This window comes from Sorex araneus, chromosome 1 (assembly GCF_027595985.1).
Source record: "Sorex araneus isolate mSorAra2 chromosome 1, mSorAra2.pri, whole genome shotgun sequence".
In the NCBI taxonomy this organism is placed as follows: domain Eukaryota; kingdom Metazoa; phylum Chordata; class Mammalia; order Eulipotyphla; family Soricidae; genus Sorex; species Sorex araneus.
Window position 1 is genome coordinate 154,781,514 of NC_073302.1, and position 5,145 is coordinate 154,786,658.

Consider the following 5,145-nt stretch of genomic DNA (forward strand, 5'->3'; position numbering starts at 1 on the left):
CACTCAGATTTGAAGGAACAATACAGAGCTCTATGCCCAGGCAACAGCTTGGGAAAATCATAGCCCTGAAATCAGTTAGCAAGAAGCATCAAAGGGGCTTCTTTCAGAAGCTAGGACAAACCTCCCAGTACATGGCAGTGAGTATGGCCCTCACTCATGCTGCTTATGGTGCCCTCTACCACATTAAGAAGGCTGCATTTACTCCTAGCTTGCTAGAGGATTTTACACATTTCCAATAACAAATTGAAATAGTCTTATTAACATTTCATCTATATTGATATTTTATGTCTGAGCAGATGTCATTCTTCACATCCACAGAAGTTTGTACTACAGACTTTAACTTACTAATGCAGACACTTAAGCAATATTTCCAATATTTTCTAATATAAAGCTGATGTTCCATTTCTTAGGATAAAACATTTTATGCTTTTATAGGTCTATTCATATTTTCCTTCAAATTTTAAAAAACTTAGCTCTCTCATACTAAATTTTACATTTGTAGTATTTTACCTAGTTCATGTAAATTTTAAAATGCATTAGCACAGAACTATTCATAATATTTTCTTAAATTTATATACCTCTAAAAATAAAGGTATAGTTTTTGAAAAAAAATTATTTATCAACTTATGGTTGATTTACAATTTTGTGGAATTTCAGAATGTAGCTCTATTCATCTATAAGTGTGTAGGTATAACTGCCTCCATTTTTAAAAATAATAACACCTGTACAATAACATTGGGTTTGCCTTTTCATCCTTACCACAGGGAACTTGTTTACCTTAAAGCAATGTCCTTTCTGTATGGACACAGGAAGACAGTTAATATTATGCTTTGTAACTTGGCAGTTGATTGACTCCAATAATATTTACTCTTGGGCATCTGCTTTCTCAACTCAGTTGCCCTTAGTTCCTAGCACCCAAAAAGCAGGGTCCCGACGAGGGACAGAATGGATCCAGGGCAAGCTGTGACTACCCTGACATCGAAATGGACCAGGCCAAAGCGCCACAATACTCAACTATAAGTTGGAGGATGGTCATAGACAAATGCTGTCATGATCCAGAAGTAACAACGAGAGTAGGACCTTGCTGGGGTTAAGAAGACTAACCTGACCTGAGGACTGTGGTCTGGAATATATAGTGAGATGTCCTCAGAAAGAACCAAACTTTAAGTCTGATATATCTCTTACTGTGCTCATACAGAATGACATTGCTAGAAATATTAGAAGTAAATTTACTATAAATATTGAAGTGGATTACTAGCTGAGGAAAGAAGAAAGTGACACACCCTGGATGGGATCCCGCCCTTGAACGGATCTCCTCGTAATCTGGAGTAATCTCCTTTGAAGAGATTTTGTTTATTTCCTGGAGGAGTGATCGTACCCCTCTTTGTTGATTTGTTAATGTTCAACCCACCTTTGTGCACCACCTTATGTGATTGCTATATAAACTACGACTATAAGAGAAGTGGAGAGAGAAGACATAGAAGCAAGAGAGAAGACAGAAGCAAGAGAGAAGACACAGAAGCAAAGGGGAGAAGACACAGAAGCAGAGCACAGAGTGAAAGAGAATCAGGGAGTCATCGGAGCCAGAAGCAGGGGAAAGAAAAGAGCACAAAGCCAGGGAGAATCAGAGTCAGAGTCAGAAGTGAAGGCGAGTGAGGCTCCACAGACTGAAGCAGAAGGGCTCCGGAGAGAGAGATCAGAAGAAGAGAGATTGGAAGAGACTAGAGGAGAGACGACAGAGACAGAGAGAGGCCGGAAGATACCAGAGAAGAGACTACAGAGACAGAGTCAGAGATAGAGAGACAGAGAGAAGAGAGCACAGCAGCACACATAGAAGCAGAGCACAAAGGAGGAGCCATCCCAATCTGGTCCATACACAGCAGCTTGAGCACTGAACACGAGCAGTGAGAGAGAGAAAGCACCGTCCCGAGAGCCCTCGAAAAACACACACACATCACATCACCCTCCTGCACGTGTCTTTGTATTTTTTTTTATAAACAACAACAACAACAACCTTCTCTGTATGTGGTATATTTATTAAGAAAAAAAAATAGTAAGGGACAACAAATGGTCAAAGTCATCAGAACTGAAGATTTTGTCCATAGAACTGAACTTATGAGGGTGGTGGGTGGTGTTGGGAGGAATCCTGGGGACATGAGTGGAGGTCAATGCACTCTGCTGATGGGCGTGGCTTTGAAATGGTGTATTCATGAAAACTATGACTAACAGTACTATACATCACAGTACCTCAGTAAGAATTGTATTTTTTAAAAAAGTCTTTCCAAATTAAATCATATGATAAAATAGTAGTGCTTTTTTTTCTTAGCAGGAAACTGAACCCAGTCGTACATGTGCAAGGCAAGTACTCTATCACTACACCTCATCCCCACCTGCAGCAGTAATATTGTTATCCTGTTACTTTTTTTTTAAGTGTTGAGAAAAACGTTTCATTCAAAAAAGTTTTTGGAGTAATTTCTAAAAGTTAGGTATAGCTCTTGTTTTTTTTTTTTTAATGCTTTGTTGGGGCTGGAGCGATAGCACTGCAGGTAGGGGTTTGCCTTGCATGCGGCTGACCCGGGTTCGGTTCTCAGCATCCCATATGGTCCCCCAAGCACCTCCAGGAGTAATTCCTGGGTACAAAGCCAGGAGTAACCCCTGAGCATCGCTGGGTGTGGCCCAAAAGAGGAAAAAAATGCTTTGTTGCATGTAAAATAGGAGTTAATCACACATAGAAACGGAAAGTCAAATCAAACACCTAGAAGTTAAAGAGCTCACTACTGAACAACCAGCGGCTAGTTAGAAAGAAAAGCAAAGAAGAAATCAAAGGATTCCTGGAAACAAAGAGAATCAGGAGAAGAGCTACCAGAACTTGTGGGACACAGCAAAAGCAGTGCTAAAAGGAATGTTCACAGTTCTGTAAGTGTGCAACAGGGAGAAAGGGCCTACATAAGTCACTTGACTTCACAGCTTTATTTTTTTTTTCAATTGACTTTTTTTTATTTTTTATTTTTTTTTAATTTTTTTATTGAATCACCAAGTGGAGGGTTACATAGTTCTCAGGATTATGTCAGTTATATAATACTCAAACACCCTTCCCTTCACCAGTGTCCATCTTCCATCACCAACCCCCCCAGTATATCTGCCGCCCCCTCCCACCTCCCCAGTCCCCACCCTTGTACGTGATAAGTTTCACTTCATTTACGCTTATCTCGATTACATTCCATGTTTCAACACACAACTCACTACCGATGCTGGGGTTTCCCCCCAAAAAGAAAAAGACAGTCCTATTGCCAAGGAGGCAATTGATAGTTCTCCATTGCTAAGAATATAGAGATATTAAGTCCCGCTGTTTGTTACATAACTTTTCTTTTTCTAAGAATATATATTGCTAAGAATATAGAGATATTAAGTCCCACTGTTTGTTACATAACTTTTCTTTTTCCCCCTTGCCCCGCGCCACCGAGTTCACGCCTGTTTAGTAATCACCACGCTGTCTGACAAAGGGAAAAAAAACCGAAGAGGATGGTTATTTCCCGTCATCAGCCGGCGTGGGGCTCTGGCTTAGTTGATAGTCTAGTAGAGTGTCTGCAAGCAGTTTCTGGAACCAAAAATCTTGCGCTGGTATCGGCTCCGGCTCGAGATTCCACCAGCGTCCCGCTGTTCCATGTACATAACTTTTCCCCTTATATCCCATTCCCACGCCACCAGGTCTGTTTGCTTAATGGACATCACACTATGTTTGACACCACGCCGCGTTTCTTACCGAGATAGGATATTTCTTCTTGGGATATAGCAAGATAGGATATTGGGGATATAGCTTAGTTCAGTCTAGAGAGATGGCTACCACTTTGATTGCCTTCAATATTTCAACAAAAGACTTACTATTCTTGTTAGGATCTCCCACAAAAGTCCGACCCATTAAGAAGGAACCATTACATATTGCTGATACTAAGATGACATTAGGCCGCGCGGTTTTGGGTTTCTGTATAAAGACCAGGGAAAATTCTGCCTGAAATTCTATCACTACAATCTTTTACCCTTTTATGGAGCTCATAAGATGGGAAAACCTAGAGAAATATCGACCCCCCCCCCCGCACTGGCGGAAGTGGGAAAGCTCCCTTGTCCTCCTCAGTCATACTGGGGGACTTCACAGCTTTAGATCTTAGAAAATGACCACAAAAGGAGCCCTACCAAGCAGTAGAAAGAATAGAGTTGAATATCCTGACACAGACTCAAATTTAGGATCATTTAATCTTTGATAAAAGAGCAAGAAATATGAAGTGGAGCAAGGAAAGCCTCTTCAACAAGTGCTGGGGAAACTGGGCAGCTATATGTAAAAAAAATAAACTCAGACCTCTAACACCATACACAAAAGTCAGATAAAAATGGATTAAAAATCTCAACATCAGGGGGCTGGAGAGATAGCACAGCGGGTAGGGCGTTTGCCTTGCACGCGGCCGACCCGGGTTCAAATCCCAGCATCCCATATGGTCCCCTGAGCACGGCCAGGGGTAATTCCTGAGTGTAGAGCCAGGAGTAACCCCTGTGCATCGCCAGGTGTGACCCAAAAAGAAAAAAAAAGATCTTAACGTCAGATCTGAATCCATAATGTACATGGAAGAAAATGTAGGTAAAATCCTCCATGACGTTGAAGCTGAAGGCATCTTCAAAGATGAAACACCACTGACCAAGCAAGTGGAAACAAAGATAAACAAATGGGACTACATTAAACTAAGAAGCTTCAGCACCTCAAACAAAAAAAACAGTGACTAAGATACAAGACTGCCCAAGGAATGGGAAAAATTATTTACCTAGTACCCATATGATACAGGGTTAATATCAAGGTTATGTTATAAGGTACTGATAGAGCTTTACAAGAAAAAAATTCCAACTCTATTAAAATATGGGGAGAAAAACTGAACAGAAACTTCCTTAAAGAAGAAATACAATGACCAAAAGACACATGAAATAATGTACCACACTGCTAATCATCAGGGAGACGCAACTCTAAACAACAATGAGATATTACCTCTCACCACAGAGACTGGCACACATCAAAAAGAACAAGAGCAACCACTGCTGGCATGAATGCAGGGAGAAAGGGACTCTCATTCATTGTTGGTAGGAATGCCGACAGGTCTGACA